The 17,500-nt window shown below is 57.8% G+C and overlaps 1 long non-coding RNA gene across 1 annotated transcript; it reads left to right on the forward strand.

The window, feature by feature from the left end:
* Positions 1–256: 256 nt before the first annotated feature.
* LOC118149961 (uncharacterized) lies at positions 257–5,632 on the forward strand. The gene is made up of 3 exons (XR_004737739.3): positions 257–331; positions 547–693; positions 5,431–5,632. It is a non-coding gene; the product is annotated as an uncharacterized LOC118149961 (long non-coding RNA).
* Positions 5,633–17,500: the final 11,868 nt, after the last annotated feature.

Below are 17,500 nucleotides of genomic sequence, written 5' to 3' on the forward strand. Positions count from 1 at the left end.
CTGTCTGGAAGGGGTTTCATTTGGGGGTGCACAGGGGGTGCGGAACCAAAAATCACCAAGCAAGCCAGTGAAGCAGAGAGCTGGGAAGTGGGTGTTCCCACAGGCAAGGAAGGTGGGGAACACAGGCAGGCACGTGTGTGTGCAAGGACACCAAACGTGGAACTGCAGAGCCACGCCTGGCAGCAGCAACCGTCCCGACCAGTCAGCACTGGCCTGTACAGGCACGGAATGAGGTGCCGCTGTTGAAATCAGGTCTGTCTGAATCCGTGTGGAATGTGGAAGGAACCACATGTGCAGCAGCGCTGGCATACCGTGTGAATGCGAGAGGATGGTGAGTCCCACACCGTGCCACGGAGGGGGAAAGGCAGCGCAGTGAGGCAGCCAGATGGTGAGTCCCACCAGTGCCACGGAGGGGGAAGGGCAGCGCAGTGAGGCAGCCAGATGGTGAGTCCCACCAGTGCCACGGAGGGGGAAGGGCAGCGCAGTGAGGCGGCCAGTGGCTTGGACCCATCCTGTGACCCAGCCTTGGCACTGCACTTCACGCAGGTTTCTCTGCTTCTGCCACAACTCGGAGGACGGAGGCTGTTGGATGAGGTGCCAGGACTGCTGATGAGGAGGCCTGGTGGACGAGGGTCCCGGACCTGCGCTCACAGAAACACCCATCTGCTCCGCAGTCACACAGAGCCTCAGGACGTGAGTGAGATTCAGCCACAAAACACAGCAGGCACAAGGAAGAAGCAAACAGGGAAGTCCCTGAATTCGGAGACAAGTGACAAATGGGCAGGATTTCATACCCTCTTGGGGGCCTGACCACTTGGAGAATGGCTCCAGCTGGATTTCAAACCAGAGGAATTCATTCTCCAACCCCGTCAGGTGGGTCACAGGAGAAGAGGAGCCACTCAGAACCATTGGGCTGTGCTCTCTAATTGGGTTGTTAAGAACAATATTGGTGGATTTTTTTCTATTGTTGTTGTTTTTCGATTTTGTTTTTGAGATGGAGTCTCGCTCTGTTGCCCAGGCTGGAGTTCAGTGGTGCAATCTTGGCTCACTGCAACCTCTGCCTCCTGGGTTCAAGTGATTCTCCTGCCTCAGACTCCCTAGTAGCTGGGATTACAGAAATGTGCCACTACACCTGGCTAATTTGTGTATTTTTGTGGAGATGGGGTTTCGCCATGTCGGCCAGGCTGGCAACCCCCCTCTGCAGCAGCATAGGCTGAAGGGGTCCCAGCATCCCATCCGCCAGGATCCCAGGACCTGGGGTGGGAGGGCCCAGCCCTCCTCTGGGTTCTCCTGGGGGCTGAGGAGTTGGGTGCAGGGCATCGTGAGGACACGGGACCCCCCCATTGTCAGCTTCCTGTGAACACTTAGACCAGGGCAGGGCAGAGCAGCAGGTGAGGGCCCGTGTCTGGGGCCAGGCTGTCTCACTTCCAACCTCTTCTCTCACTCCTTCCTGCTGTGCAACTTACGTGACCTTCTGGGCCTCAAAGTCTTCATCTGTAAGACGAGTGTCGTGCTGTGGATGTGAGGTGCTGCTGGCCGGGGGCATTTGCCTGGGGCACTGATCCAGGGTCCCCGGAACCCATTTCCACATTAGCCAGGGTTCTGGCAGCTGGGACCACTAGTGTCTGGGAGACAGACTGCCCGGATCCCCAGCAGACTTGAGTCAGGCCCTTCCTGGGCCCCTACAGACCCCATGCTCACGCTGTACACTGGCCTCAGGGCACCCCCAGGGAATACCCCCTGGGAGTATTCCCAGCCCTTCCCCAGGCAGAATCCTTGGCACTTCTGCTCTGATTAGGGCTGGGGGAGGGGATCTGGGGTCCTTATCCCCAAGGTGGGTGGTCACCACATTCCAGGGGTCACCATCGGTACTGGCCTCAAAGTCCTCAGCACCAATTGACATAAAATCCATGGGAATTCAGCTGGAGGCTCACGCCTGTAATCCCAGCACTTTGAGAGGCCAAGGTGGGAGGATCACTTGAGCCCCCGAGTTTGAGACTAGCTGAAGCAACATGGTGATACCCCATCTCTACAAAAATACGAAACACGGTTAGCTGAGGGTGGTGGCACGCGCCTACAGTCTCAGCTACTCGGGAGGCTGAAGCAGGAGGATTGTTTAAGGCCAGGAGTTCGAGGCTGCAGTGAGATATGAGCATGCCACCACACTCCGGCCTGGATGACAGAGCGAGTCTCTGTCTCTAAAAACAGAACAAACAAAAACTCCATGGGAATTCCCTTAGGGATGGAAAATTACTTCCAGCCTTTGGGAGCAGAGTGCAGTTAGAACTGCACCGACTGGGCACGGGGTGCCGCACTGTGGGAGAGAGAGGCTCGTTTCTGCACCGTAATCACCCCATGGACTAATGAGGCCAGCCGTTCCCAGGAAGTGTGCTTTACGTAACTGCTGGTAATGAGACTGGGGAGGCTGTGCGTGTGTGTGCGTGTGCGTGCTCGTGACTCCAGAAGCCTTCGAGCTGCCAGGATTCATCCGTCTTTCCTAATGAGCCTCATGGGAACATTACCTCCCTGGAGGAAGGAGAAAGCAGGATGGGCTCGCTGTCCAGCAGCTCTGCTCCACAACTGGAAGTACTTACTGCCTTCAGGGACACTGCAGAGCTCCTGCCTCTGCTCGTTTCTATGTCACTCAAGTGAGCGGCTCTTGAATTTGAAGAGGCATGTGTACATAAGTATGCATTCACACATGCACGCAGGCCACATGTGGATATGTGCACATGCATTCGTGCTGTATACTCCACACGCATGTCCACAGGCACACACCCTCACATGCTATACATGTGCATGTGTGCCTGCATTCACACGTGCACAAACCACACATATGTGCACACAGACTTGCATTGCACAGCACACGTGCACACACATGCACCACACACATCACACATGTGCACACAAGCATATATACATGGCACACATGCATATAAACATGCACCACGTGCCACACCACACACATGCACACAGACACACATCACAGCACACCACACATATGTGCACACAGACCTGCATCACACAGCACGTGTGCATATAAACATGCACCACACGCCACACCACACATGTGTATACGTATCACAGACTTATACATGTGTGATCATTCCCACACTCACCATATGCATTTATATACACACACGCATCACTGCCACATATGCATACGTGTTGCATACTTGGGCACATGTACCACACACACCACATGCATGTTCATGGGCGCATGCAACACGCTTACACATACCATGTTCCTGTGCACAGGTGCGTGCACTCGCACATACCACAGATGTATACACACATAATTCATATGTACACATATATGCACATAGACCTGCATTTACATATATACCTGCCGTAGAAGCCAGGTGTGAAAATGAAAACCTCAGAACCCAGAAGCTGTTGTGAGAGAAGATGGACCCAGCCAGGAGGAAGCCGCCTCCACCAGCTGCAGCGCTCGGGGCTTACAAAGTACCCGAGGGTGAGGGCCAAGCCAAGCGGCTGATGCTGGAGGCAAAGCTGGGGGGGCTGGCACATCCCCCTAGGGCTGCCTCAGTCCCAGTGCCTACCTCGACTGCTTCCTCCCGCAGCCTCATTCACTGGGCTTGAGTCGACAAGAACCTGCTAGGGAGGGCGGCAGGAGCACGAGGCAAAGGGAGCCTCAGAGTTTTCCCTGCAGTGATGAGACCCGGGATGCGGGGAGGGGCCTCCACACACCAGGGGCTCAGCGGGGACCAGGACCTGGAGGCGGCTGGATGGACCCCAAAACCAGGGCAAGACTGATGGAAAGTGTGGATCAGGGAGTTTCTGCACCAGCTCTTTGCACAATGAGGAAAGGTCTTGCTGCTACAAAATACAAGAAACTCAGCAAAGAACTTGTCTGAGGGATGGTTAAAGAAGCCCCCTCTCCCAGCACATGTGGTCCTGGAACTCATGTTGTACAGGGGTTTGGCTCTCGCTGAGGGGCTCCTGGGGACCTTGGGTTTGAAGTCAGCAGAGGCCTGGCCTTGCTGCCTGTCCATGTGCCTGCCTGCCCTGTGCCCGCCTGCTGTGTGCCCACCCGCCGTGTGCCCGCCTGCCGTGTGCCCGCCTGCCTGCCGTGTGCCCGCCCACCTGCCGTGTGCCCGCCTGCCATGTACCCACCTGCTGTGTGCCCGCCCACCTGCCCACTTGTCCTCCAGCAGCGTGGTCTGGGCAATGGCAGTGGAATGGGAAGCAGACCTACTTTCCTCTCTGGCCCAGGGTCTGAGTGGGGAGCCCCGGCCACGGGGATGTGTTCGTCCTTAGCTCTGCACTGGCCCCCAGAGGCCCCCCGGGGTTACCCTGGGCCCAGAGTTTCTAGGAAGGAGGGGCCTGGGCTGAGTCCACAGGGCTCACCCCTCCTGTGGGGGCCAGAGGGCTCCTGCCCCTCCCAGGCCCACTTCCTTCCTCCCACACGGACAACCCGGGGGTACAGCCCTGGAAAATATGAGCAGCTTGGCTGTGGCTCGACCTCCTCTTTCCACTCGCCTGCACCTGGGACCCACTTCCTGCCGGCTACCACTGCTGGGGGATCCAGGGCAGCCTCAGCCATGGGTCAGCCCTGTAGTCAGCGGCCCACGCAGAAACCATACTGCCTCTAGCTTGGACCCCAGCATGTGGGCAGCTGGGGGGTCCTAAGCAGCAGGGGAGGATCTACCAGACTTGAGAAGCCAGTAATCCACACCAAACCAGGGATCCGGCGGGAGGAGAAGTCCAGCTCCTCAGCCTGGCCCTCGGAGACTGGGCGTTTGCCTGCTCCCTGTCCCTCCTGAAGACTCAGGTGCTGAGTTCCAAGGGCTCCAATGGCGGCTCTGCGCCTGCCCCGCCAGCCCCTCCACCACCTCTTCAGCTCTGGCTTCAAGGCTTTCGCCTTGGTGCCCACGGTCAGCCCTCTGCCCAGCAGTTACCTCTGTCCAGGCACACAGAGCCCTTGTTCCCGCCTCTGCCTATGGGGCCCCTCCATGGATGGCTGGAGGCCCCGTACGGACCCTCAGCTGGTCATGTTGCCTGTTCCTGTGCCCCCAGCGAAGGTGGCCTGACCTCACAGCACAGGGTGAGTCAGCCGGGAGGAATCAGGGGAGGTGACTGTCCAGCCACCTCTGATCCCGGCAGTTCCTGGCCCTGCACTGGGCCCGGTTTCCACACCTGTCAACAGCAGGTTAGGACTTTTTGCAGTCACGCAGTCTTCACACACACACACACACACACACACACGCTGGTATACACACGTATGTGCAGACACATGCACAGGCAAACACATACATATGCAAGCCATTATGGATTGAGTTGTGTCTCTCCCTGATTCCTATGTTGGAGTCCTAACCTCCAGGATCTGTGAATGAACTTACTGGAGACAGAGGCTGCAGCTAACCAAATAGAAATGAGGTAATGAGGGTGTGTTTGTGTTTCTTTTAGAGGGGGAGGTCTGGAAACCGTGTGAAGACAGCTGGGGATGCATCTGCAAACTGAGGGGTCACGATGGCTGGGGGACCCCCAGGAGCTGGGGGAGGCCTGGAGCAGCCTCTCCCCTACAGCCTCAGGAGGAACCAGCCTGCCGAACCCTGACCTCGCACTTCTGGCCCCCAGAGCTGTGAGATAATAAATGTCTGTTGTTTAAGCTACAGTGTGTGGTAGCTTATTATGGCAGCCCTAGCAAACTGCACCCAGGAACAGTCCAGGCACACAGGCACAGGCACAGGTGCACAGGCACACAGGCACAGGCACACAGGCACAGGCACACACACACAGACACAGGCACACAGGCACACAGGCACACAGGCACACAGGCACAGGCACAGGCACAGACACAGGCACAGGCACACAGGCACACACACACAGACACAGGCACACAGGCACAGGCACACAGGCACAGGCACACAGACACAGGCACACAGGCACAGGCACACAGGCACAGGCACACAGGCACAGACACAGGTACATACACAGGCACAGGCACAGACACAGGCACAGACACAGGCACACAGGCACAGGCACAGACACAGACACACAGGCACAGACACAGGCACAGGCACACAGGCACAGGCACACAGGCACAGACACAGGCACAGACACAGGCACAGGCACAGGCACACAGGCACAGGCACACAGGCACAGGCACACAGGCACAGGCACAGGCACAGACACAGGCACACAGGCACAGGCACAGGCACACAGGCACAGGCACACAGGCACAGGCACACAGGCACAGGCACACAGGCACAGACACAGGCACAGACACAGGCACACAGGCACACAGGCACAGGCACACAGGCACAGACACAGGCACAGACACAGGCACACAGGCACACAGGCACAGACACACAGGCACAGACACAGGCACAGACACAGGCACAGACACAGGCACACAGGCACAGGCACAGGCACACAGGCACAGGCACACAGGCACAGGCACACAGGCACAGACACAGGCACAGACACAGGCACACAGGCACAGGCACAGGCACACAGGCACAGGCACACAGGCACAGGCACACAGGCACAGACACAGGCACAGACACAGGCACACAGGCACACAGGCACAGGCACACAGGCACAGACACAGGCACACAGGCGCAGGCACAGACACACAGGCACAGACACAGGCACAGGCACACAGGCACAGACACACAGGCACAGGCACACAGACACAGACACAGGCACAGACACAGGCACACAGGCACAGACACAGGCACAGGCACACAGGCACAGACACACAGGCACAGGCACACAGACACAGACACAGGCACAGACACAGGCACACAGGCACAGACACAGGCACAGGCACACAGGCACAGACACAGGCACAGACACAGGCACACAGGCACAGACACAGGCACAGGCACACAGGCACAGACACACAGGCACAGACACACAGACACAGACACAGGCACAGACACAGGCACAGGCACAGGCACAGACACAGGCACAGGCACAGACACAGGTACAGACACAGGCACAGGCACAGGCACAGACAGGCACACAGGCACAGACACAGGCACAGGCACAGACACAGGTACAGACACAGGCACAGGCACACAGGCACAGACACAGGCACAGACACAGGTACAGACACAGACACAGGCACAGGCACAGACACAGGCACAGACACAGACACAGACACAGGCACAGACACAGACACAGGCACAGACACAGGCACACAGGCACAGGCACACAGGCACAGACACAGGCACAGACACAGGTACAGACACAGACACAGGCACAGGCACAGACACAGGCACAGACACAGACACAGACACAGGCACAGACACAGACACAGGCACAGGCACAGACACAGGCACAGACACAGGTACAGACACAGACACAGGCACACAGGCACAGACACAGGCACAGACACAGGCACAGGCACAGACACAGGCACAGGCACAGACACAGGTACAGACACAGACACAGGCACACAGGCACAGGCACAGGCACAGACACAGGCACACAGGCACAGACACAGGCACAGACACAGGCACAGGCACAGACACAGGCACAGGCACAGACACAGGCACAGACACAGGCACAGGCACAGGCACAGACACAGGTACAGACACAGACACAGGCACACAGGCACAGGCACAGGCACAGACACAGGCACACAGGCACAGACACAGGCACAGACACAGGCACAGACACAGGTACAGACACAGACACAGGCACACAGGCACAGACACAGGCACAGACACAGGCACAGGCACAGACACAGGCACAGGCACAGACACAGGCACAGGCACAGACACAGGTACAGACACAGACACAGGCACACAGGCACAGGCACAGGCACAGACACAGGCACAGACACAGGCACAGGCACAGGCACAGACACAGGCACAGGCACAGACACAGGTACAGACACAGACACAGGCACAGACACAGGCACAGACACAGGCACACAGGAGAACAAAACATACAGGTGGTCGTAGCATCGACTTCAAAGTCTAGCAGAGCAGGGCTCAGCACTTGGCTGGACCATATTCAACCTGTTTCACCTTGAAAAGGTAATTTAATGATTCTGAGCCTCAATTTTCTGAAATACTAATAGTCTCTACCTCGTAGGGTTATTAAAGAGGCAGGAACATTTCGCCCTGGGTTTGGCATTAAGGGGGCGCGGTGTCTCCTATACATACTTTACATATTTTTTAAAGTCTCAGCTATTTGTACAGCAAACAACACACTTCTAATTAATGTGTGGGTCAGAGAAGAAATGGCCAAGCCAGGCGAGGTGGCTTCAGCCCCAGCTACTCAGGAGGCTGAAGTGGAAGGACTGATTGAACCCAGGAGTCCATCAGCTTGGGCAATGTGGCAAGACTCAGTCACGAAAAAAGTTTTAAAGAAGAAATCTCAAAGAAAATATTTTGAATCGAATGATCATGAAAACACAGAATGTGAGAATTTGTGGAGTGCAGGCAAAGGGGTGCTTAGAGGGAAATTCATAGCTTTAAATGCTTAGGTCAGAAACCATAAAAGGCTTAACATCAATAATATAAGTTTCCAGTATAAGAAGCATAAAAGATGAGCAAATGAAAGCCCAAAAGTACAAAATAAATAATGGAAGCAGTAGCAGAAGTTATTTAAATACAGAATAGATTGCCAATATCTAGATTGAGAGAATGCCTATCAATATAGATCCTTTACACAGTACAAGACAATAATGAAACGCTATGAATGACTTTATGTCAATGTTTAACAACATAGATGACACAGATTTCTGAGAAACACAACTTACCACAATCAGCATGAAATGAAATAGAAAATGTGGATAGGCTTATGTCTACCTTGAATAACTGAATTCATTACCAAACTCCTTCCACAAAGGAAGCTCCATGCCCTGACGGTTTTATGGTGAATTATACAAATCTTACACAAACTCACTCCAGACGCCAGACGCGCTTCCGCCCCGGACTGCAGAGCCGTTTGCTGTTTGAGCGTCCGTCGGTGTCATCCACGTAGCAACAGAATAAAAGAATAAAACACGATCGTCTCAATAAATGCAGAGAAATCATTCAACAAACAAGCAACACCCTTTTCACAGGTAAGAACTCCAAACAGGCTAAGAACACAGTGGAACCGTCTCCATGTGACGCGGGCTGCCTGTGAAGAGCTAGAGCTGGAATCAGACTGACGGTGGCCGGGAACACCGATCTTCAACAGACTCGCGGCCTGAATCTGCCCCTCCCTGCTGCCCAGATCACAGCCTCACCCAACGTCTCAGAAGGTGACTGCATGAGGAGAATGGGATCTTTAGAGACCATCAGGCTAAGGTGTGGCTGTCAGGGTGAGTTTCCGTCTCAGTCTGAGCGAGGTGAGGGTCTGCCTGACCGCGTCTGTCCGGTGCTGTGCTGGAAATGCCACCCGTGCCATCAGGGAGACAAAGGGGAGTCGTGCAGTTTGGAGAGGGGGCCCGTTACCAGGGTGTGACCTTTCACCCACACCCACCCTCCGACCCCACCCTGCGCTGCCGGGGCTGGGACTCCACAAACCACATCGCTGCTCGGCCCACTGGCAGCCCCTTCCACTGCCAATAAGGGGTGCTGGAGAGACCGCCAAGCTCCAAAGGGACAGGGGAGGCCAGTCAGGTGTTCTGGGTTGCAGGAGACTGAAGACGCGACGGCTGAAGTCTGGGAGTGCTGCTGCGTCACGCCCTTGAGTGGGAAGGAGCAGTATCAAGACAGCTGACAAACATGGAAAGAGGGCTGCCCACAGAAGGTTGCATCACGTCACTCGGTGATTGCACACGGGGCTTGCTGGGGCCCGAAGCCAGGACCCAAGACACAGTGTTTATGTGAACCCAGGCAGCCTCAAGCTCCCTCGGGCCTCCCTGCTCCTGTCCCTCCCAAAGCACGAAGTTTTTCCCCGAATACCCCTTATCTGCCTGAAGTCCACACCTGCCCAAGAAGAAGACAATGGCCTGAGTCCCCTCCCTGGTTTCCATTAACCCAACTCCTACCCAGGAAGAAAGGCTGACCTTTGTCAACACAACACACCTGGCAAATCTCACCACCATTGTCTGCTCCAGTGGACTTTGCCCCAGGCCATTGTTCGTTCTTCAAGCCCACTGAATTCCCCAAAAATGATTTACCATCTCCGTAAAGCCACTCACACTGCCCATCTCCTCTCCTCTAGGAGGAAGGTGCACGGCCGGCTGTGGGCCCCTGGGCTTTGGGATAACCATCCTCCTGAGAGTCTCCGTGCTATGCCGTCAGCCTTTTCTTCAGTTACTCTGCCTTCTGTGAGTTGATTTTTTCAGCGAACCTTTGGAGAGCAAAGGGGACGTTTTTCCCGTGGCCCCTGCTAGCCTACTTTTTTTTTGGTTCTGAAAACTCTTTTGGGGGAGGGAGAGGAAGTGTGCCGAGGATAATGGGATAAAATGCACAGTTAGTAAGTTCCCTAGTAAAGCGCTCCCTCTCTGTCCCTGCAACTTTGTCTTCTACGCTTTAAATTTCAAAACAGAGCACTAAAGAATGAGAACATTAAGTTGGGAAAAGTCATTTCTCTCACAGGGAAGCGGCGTGTGTCCATGATCACAACCAGCCAGGGTCCGACGCCAGCACTTCGAGGCGGTTCCCGGTCAGAACGCTGAGCCGGCGTTTCGCAGCTGACCTCAGCTCCCTGCAGCTGGGAGCACATTTTTTCCTATCGGATGTTCTTTCTCAGAAAAAGAATATTCAGATTTTTGCTTTTGGTCTCACTGTTGGTGAAGCTTTTCCGGATGCCTGGGGCCGGACACACACAGGCCCACACCACTCATTTCTCTTTCCACTAGCTAGATTAGGATTGCCTGTCCGCAGAACACATATTCCCGATTCCCCGGCCACGCCAGGCACCCTCGGCACGTGGGGTGTGTTGGGAGCAGCCAGGGAGCCGGTGAGCTGCTGCGTTTGTGGGCTGCTGGGTGGAGAGACCTGGTTTCGGAGCCTGTCAGATGCAGAAGGAACCGACAGGACGCCGGGGTCCCATGGTCTTCGGTCTTCAATCCGTTACGTGCACAACAGCAGGCCAAGTATGTGAAGCATAGAAGTATCTACCTGAGTGCGCAGCTGCTCCAGGACCTTCTCGGAGTCCCATGCCCTGTCCTGAGCCCCCCCGACCTCCCATGGGGATGCAGGAACCAGGCCACTCAGGGCAGCCAGCAACTCGGACCCCAGACATGAGTCTGGTGGTCGACGGCAAGAAGGGCCCAGCCACACAACGCCACCCGACGGGTGAGGCTCGAAGTCCAAGGGCAGCGTCTCCCAGAGCAGCTGCGGCCCCGCCAGGCCTCTTCTCCAAGCCCCTTCTCTCCATGTGTTATTTTGCTTTGTGTGTGGTGGACACCATGGGTGGCCTCCTGCCAGCAGATCTGACCACTGATGACTAGCGACCATTCCTGGCTGCTCTGTGAAGCGGGGCCCTGTCCACACAGGGAATCTGGGTTCACAGCCAACTCCAGTATAAGACCTTCGCTCAGGTCAGAGCCAAGATCTGGGGATCCAGCTCTTCCCCGCCCATTGAATGTCCCTTAGACCCGAGCCCCTGCTGCCCAGGGACACCATCGAGCCAGAGCCCCTGGGGGAGGGGCCCGGGTGGAGTGTAATGGACAAAACAAGATGGAAGAAGACAGATCCGACTCATTGGCACTGTTGTTCACAGCGAGCTGGGGGCAGCAGTTTCCGTAACTGGCACGTCTGTGCCCTGTTCTAAGGCTGTTGGCTGTGAACGCAGCCCAGCCCCACAACTCTACAGATAGGTGCCACTACTATCCCTATTTGACAGAGCAGGAAACAGGCACAGGGAGGTCACACAACTGAGCAGCACAGAGCTTGGATTTGTGGCCGAGGAAGCTGATGGCAAAGCTCTAGTCCACCAGCTGCCCAGAGGCCACGGAGTGTGGGGGTCCCAGAGGCCATGGAGAGTGTGGAGGTCCCAGAGGCCACGGAGTGTGGGGGTCCCAGAGGCCATGGAGAGTGTGGGGGTCCCAGAGGCCACGGAGTGTGGAGGTCCCAGAGGCCATGGAGTGTGGGGGTCCCAGAGGCCACGGAGTGTGGAGGTCCCAGAGGCCATGGAGAGTGTGGGGGTCCCAGAGGCCATGGAGTGTGGGGGTCCCAGAGGCCACGGAGTGTGGGGGTCCCAGAGGCCACGGAGTGTGGGGGTCCCAGAGGCCATGGAGAGTGTGGGGGTCCCAGAGGCCATGGAGTGTGGGGGTCCCAGAGGCCATGGAGAGTGTGGGGGTCCCAGAGGCCACGGAGTGTGGGGGTCCCAGAGGCCATGGAGTGTGGGGGTCCCAGAGGCCATGGAGAGTGTGGGGGTCCCAGAGGCCATGGAGAGTGTGGGGGTCCCAGAGGCCACGGAGTGTGGGGGTCCCAGAGGCCATGGAGTGTGGGGGTCCCAGAGGCCACAGAGTGTGGGGGTCCCAGAGGCCACAGAGAGTGTGGGGGTCCCAGAGGCCACGGAGTGTGGGGGTCCCAGAGGCCACAGAGTGTGGGGGTCCCAGAGGCCACAGAGTGTGGGGGTCCCAGAGGCCACAGAGTGTGGGGGTCCCAGAGGCCACAGAGAGTGTGGGGGTCCCAGAGGTCACGGAGTGTGGGGGTCCCAGAGGCCACGGAGTGTGGGGGTCCTAGAGGCCACAGAGAGTGTGGGGCCGAGGACAGCATGTGTTGGGGTCCCAGAGGCCACAGGGAGTGGGGGGCCAAGGACAGCGTGCGTGGGGGTCGAAGCCTTTGGGAACCTGGGGCACAGCCCAGGAACAAGAAGCCGAGGAGACGAACAGGGAGGGGAGCATCTTGGCAGCAGAGGCGGCTCGGGGCAGCTGAGGGGTCGGGGGCCAGCACTGCAGCCCCTGGGAAGGTTGACTGGTTTGGACTCAGCGGGAGAGCTCGCACAGTGGAATCTGTGCATGGGGTGCCCCTGCTCAGGAAGCAGCCGGGGCAGGACCAGCCCCAGCAGCGCCTTCCCCGGGGTCAAGGCCCAGGGCAACCCCTCCCTCAGCTCAGCTCAGAATGCCTCCTCCTGCTCTGCGCAGTGCAGCCCAGGAGTCCTGCAGGGGGGACAGTTCTGTGCAGTGCAGCCCAGGAGTCCTGCAGGGGGGACAGTTCTATGCAGTGCAGCCCAGGAGTCCTGCAGGGGGACACTTCTGTGCAGTGCAGCCCAGGAGTCCTGCAGGGGGGACAGTTCTGTGCAGTGCAGCCCAGGAGTCCTGCAGGGGGGACAGTTCTATGCAGTGCAGCCCTGGAGTCCTGCAGGGGGACAGTTCTATGCAGTGCAGCCCTGGAGTCCTGCAGGGGGACAGTTCTGTGCAGTGAAGCCCAGGAGTCCTGCAGGGGGACAGTTCTGTGCAGTGCAGCCCAGGAGTCCTGCAGGGGGGACAGTTCTGTGCAGTGCAGCCCAGGAGTCCTGCAGGGGGACACTTCTGTGCAGTGCAGCCCAGGAGTCCTGTAGGGGGGACAGTTCTATGCAGTGCAGCCCAGGAGTCCTGTAGGGGGGACAGTTCTATGCAGTGCAGCCCAGGAGTCGGCAGGGGGGACAGTTCTGTGCAGTGCAGCCCAGGAGTCCGCAGCGGGGACACCTCCTACTCACTCCCCTATACCAGCCAGAAAGCACAATGGGACAGCACACGACTCATTCACAATTGCAAGCACACAATTGGGACACAGTCCCGAGGGGACTCTTCCAGGACCTTAATGTGGAGGCTGGTTATGAGGTTCACTAGGACAAGCAAGTGTGGCTTTGCCCTCTTAAACCATCCATACCCGTGGGACGCCTGACAGAGACCAGAGGTCACCTACTGCCTAGACCAGATCCAGTGGGGAGGGTGCTCCGGGCAGGAGTCATGCTGGTGATCTTGGTGTCCGGGAGGCCTCACAGTATCCACTCACCGCAGGCTCCACCCTCTGAGACACAGGTCCCTGCCTCCATCCTACTAGTGCAGTCCCAGAACTCAGGTGCAGCTCCCTTTCCCTTCTTCCCCGAGGGACCCTGCCACCCTCCCCCACCCAGAGAGAAACAGTGCATCTCAGAGCAAGAGACAAGGCCCAGGCATTTAGGGAGCATAAAGGAGGGACACGCCCCTCACCACAGTCCCCCCAGGCACACAGGTTTCATCAGCACACTGTGTCAAGTGGAATACGAGACCCATGCAGTCATGGAGCCTCCGCGCCTTGCTCCCTCCCAGGAATGTGAGGCTGGGTGCAGAGTGGGCCAGGCAGCTGTGATGAGGACCAGGCACTCAGACGGGAGATTGTCTGGGGTTATCTGCTGGTAATCCTCGGGGCCCTTATCCAGGGAGGCAAGAGGCGGGGGAGGAGGCACAGGACAGTAGCAGGGACTTCGGGTGGGAAAAGTCGGGGGAGCCACTCTCCTGGGGCCCAGGAGCGGACTTCAGCCTGCAGAGATAATGAATCTGTTTGTTTGTTTTGAGACAGAGTCTTGCTCTGTCACCCAGGCTGGAGTGCAGTGGTGCGATCTCGGCTCACTGCAACTTCCGCCTCCCAAGTTCAAACACTTCTCCGGCCTCAGCCTCCCAAGTAGCTGGGATTACAGGCACGTGCCACCAGCTCGGCTAATTTTGTATTTTTAGTAGTGGGGTTTCACCATGTTGGCCAGGCTGGTTTCAAACTGTTGAGCTCAGGTGACCCGCCTGCCTTGGCCTCCCGCGGTGCTGGGATGACAGGTGTGAGCCACACACTCTGCTGAATCTGTTACCGTAAGCCACTGAGTCTGCAGCCACAGGGAACTCATACAAACACTGAAGCAGATGGTTTCAGGGGAACTTAAAAGACCCCACAAAGGGCGAAATGTCACAAAAAATTTGAGTCAATAAAAATTGCACAGACAGGAAGAGAAAGTGTGGTCTATGAAGGAAAGCATGTTGGAGGCTGCGGCTCTGAGGGCCTGAGCGGAGGGCAGAGCTGGGCCAGTTCCGGGGCTTTCGCGAGGGGCCGAGGCCGGGTCCTCGTGTGTCCCTGGGGCAGAATGAAGGCTGTGGCTGCTGCAGCACCCAGTTAGCAGAGACCACTGCCAAGATCAGCCGCTGAGCCGAAAACAATACCACCTCGAGGCCCTGGGGTAGGGAGGGGGGAAACCGATGCGCTCACTCCTGGAGGCTGAGAGAGTAGGGGGCCCCTGGGGACCCTCCCTGCTATTAGAGACGGGCAGGAGGCTGCCCCAACCCCCTCCACCCCAGAGACAGGAGAGGCAGGCAGATGCCTCCAGCAGCCAACGGACAGAGTCCAGCTATCTTAATGGCCCCATAAAATGGGGCATGTGGGTGACCTCAGAGGTGACCCAGGCCTCACACGGAGCCACCCTCCCAGGTTGGAATCCCAAAAATCCAAGTCCCACTTGTAGTCCAGGTCTTTCTGCCGAAAGCCCCTCCCCCCTCCCCCTGGATAAGCCAAGATCCCCCGGAGCTCAACCGGCCCTGCCCAGGCCCTGCTCCCAGCTCCACAGTCTCCAGGCAGCTGAGGTACCTCTGGCTGAGCCGGAGGCGGCGCTCACGTCCCCAGTGGCCTCCCTCCTTGCTGCTGCGGCTGCCCTTCCACAGCCCTGGTCACCTACAAAAAATCTGGCCAAGAAGGCTGACAAGAATCCCGACTGCCTGGTCGCAGGGAAGGGCCCCTTGCCGGGGCACCCCAACAGCAAGGGGGTTCCAGTGAAACTCAGGGGTCTTGGCGGGAGGTGAAGGGGGTGCCCGAGCTCCTGACCTGGATGCCTCGGTGACCCCCTGCCTGGCCTGGCCTTGGCAGGCCCCCTGACCTGCAAGGTTTGGGTTTTGGGTCCTGGGTCAGCTCCCCGCTGCCCTGCCTGTCTCAATTCCAACAGATTTTATCTGAAAATGTTGCGTTGAATCCATCGTCACCTCTGAGCCGTGACTTGGGTTCATCATGTGCTTCTTCCCCCACTCCTACCCGGGACCTAAGAGAAGGGCTGGGTCTCATTCCGGTCAGTCGGAGAAGGGTGAGGAGGTCTGGGAAGCTCCCGCCCACCTCCTGATTGCGTGGCCCCAAACTCTCCCCAGGCCCCGCCCTGCATCCAGCCACACCCCTCGTCCCCAGACCCAGGACATGCCACCCCTTCACATCGGCACCTTTGGGTGGCATCAGAACTTTGGGAATCGAGCCAGTGTGCAGAGGGGACCCCTCACTGTGAGCAGGAGAGAGAAGCCATCGACCACGCCAGGTGGGGAGAGCTCGCCAGGAAAGGGCTGCCGCTGGGCCCATCCCGCAGGGCGCTGGGACTCCAAGGACAAGCCCTGCCGGTGGCCCCAGGACACAACAGTGACAGTGGTGACCGTCCTCACGTGCAGCCACTGGATGTCGGCCGGGGTGACTGACCGACGCCCTGGGGTTTTCTCCACCAAATTCCTTTGAACGTCTTTGTCCTTCACGCCCCCGACTGGTCTCAGATGTTCAGAGAAGTCTCCTCCTGGCCTCCTCTTGGCTGCCAGGCAGACACTCAAGTTTGTGTTGCTTTTAAACTCTGAGAAACCCTCAGCAATGTTTTCTTTTCTTTTGAAAATCACTGCAGCAGCCCCCAGGAGGGGCAGGTGGTCCCACTGACAAGGGCCCCCAAAACCCACAAGAGGCCACTTTCTCATCCCAAAGGGCATCAGGCCCAGAGCCTGGAGGTGGATCTGGACTTCCATCAGGAGAGGGAGCTCCGCGGAACCTCGCAGGGTGAGTGGGCTTCCCCATCCGCCTTCCGTGGGGCCCAGCATCCCCTCCTGGCCTGAGTCAGTGCCTGTGGACAGCTGTGTTCCTGGGTTTGGTGACATCTCTCCCAGGCCCAGGGCTGTGACCTGGGGACACCCGTGAGTCCTTTTCCCAGCAAGAACCCAGTCAGGGAAAGGCCTCCATCTCCATGGGCCTCCCCACAAAGACACGGTGGACAGTGAAAAATTAAGCCCCCAGTGAGAGGCTACAGTACTTGTCATTTCCTGGGATTCACCAGGACTTGTGTCAAAAAAGTACGATGAACTCTGACCATCACGGGAATAAAGCAGCAGCCTGGCAGAGGCACGGACACAGGCAGAGGCGCGTCGCGACGCAAGGTGTCCGGTGAGCAGGTGGGAAGGGCCAACCTCACCCATCATCTGGGAGGCGAAAACTAAACCCTGAGACGCCGCCCTACCTCAGGGAGGCCAGCATTTCACAGGCGGACGATTCCAGGCGCTGGGCAGAGCGCCGTGGCCGGCGTGGAAAGCTGTGGTCGTGTGGTCGGCCCCCACCCAACTCTAAGGTTTCGTACCTGGGCTAGTTCGGTCCTCAGTGGGTGTTCTGGGTAGGAAGCGCCTGCTCATGCTCCCCTGAAGACATGCGCGGAGCTGTTGATAGCAGCATCACTCCCAGCACCCCCGAAGCGGGAATAACTCAGATGACCACTGACAGCAGGGTGGGGTGGTGCATCCACGGAACAGAACACTGGGCGGCGATGAAACCAGCTCCCACAATGTGCAGCCATGTGGCTGCATCTCACACCCGGGAAGCACCTGTCTGGAGACGCTGTCCCT

Source organism: Callithrix jacchus, chromosome 21, assembly GCF_049354715.1.
Source record: "Callithrix jacchus isolate 240 chromosome 21, calJac240_pri, whole genome shotgun sequence".
NCBI classification, from domain to species: Eukaryota; Metazoa; Chordata; class Mammalia; order Primates; family Cebidae; genus Callithrix; species Callithrix jacchus.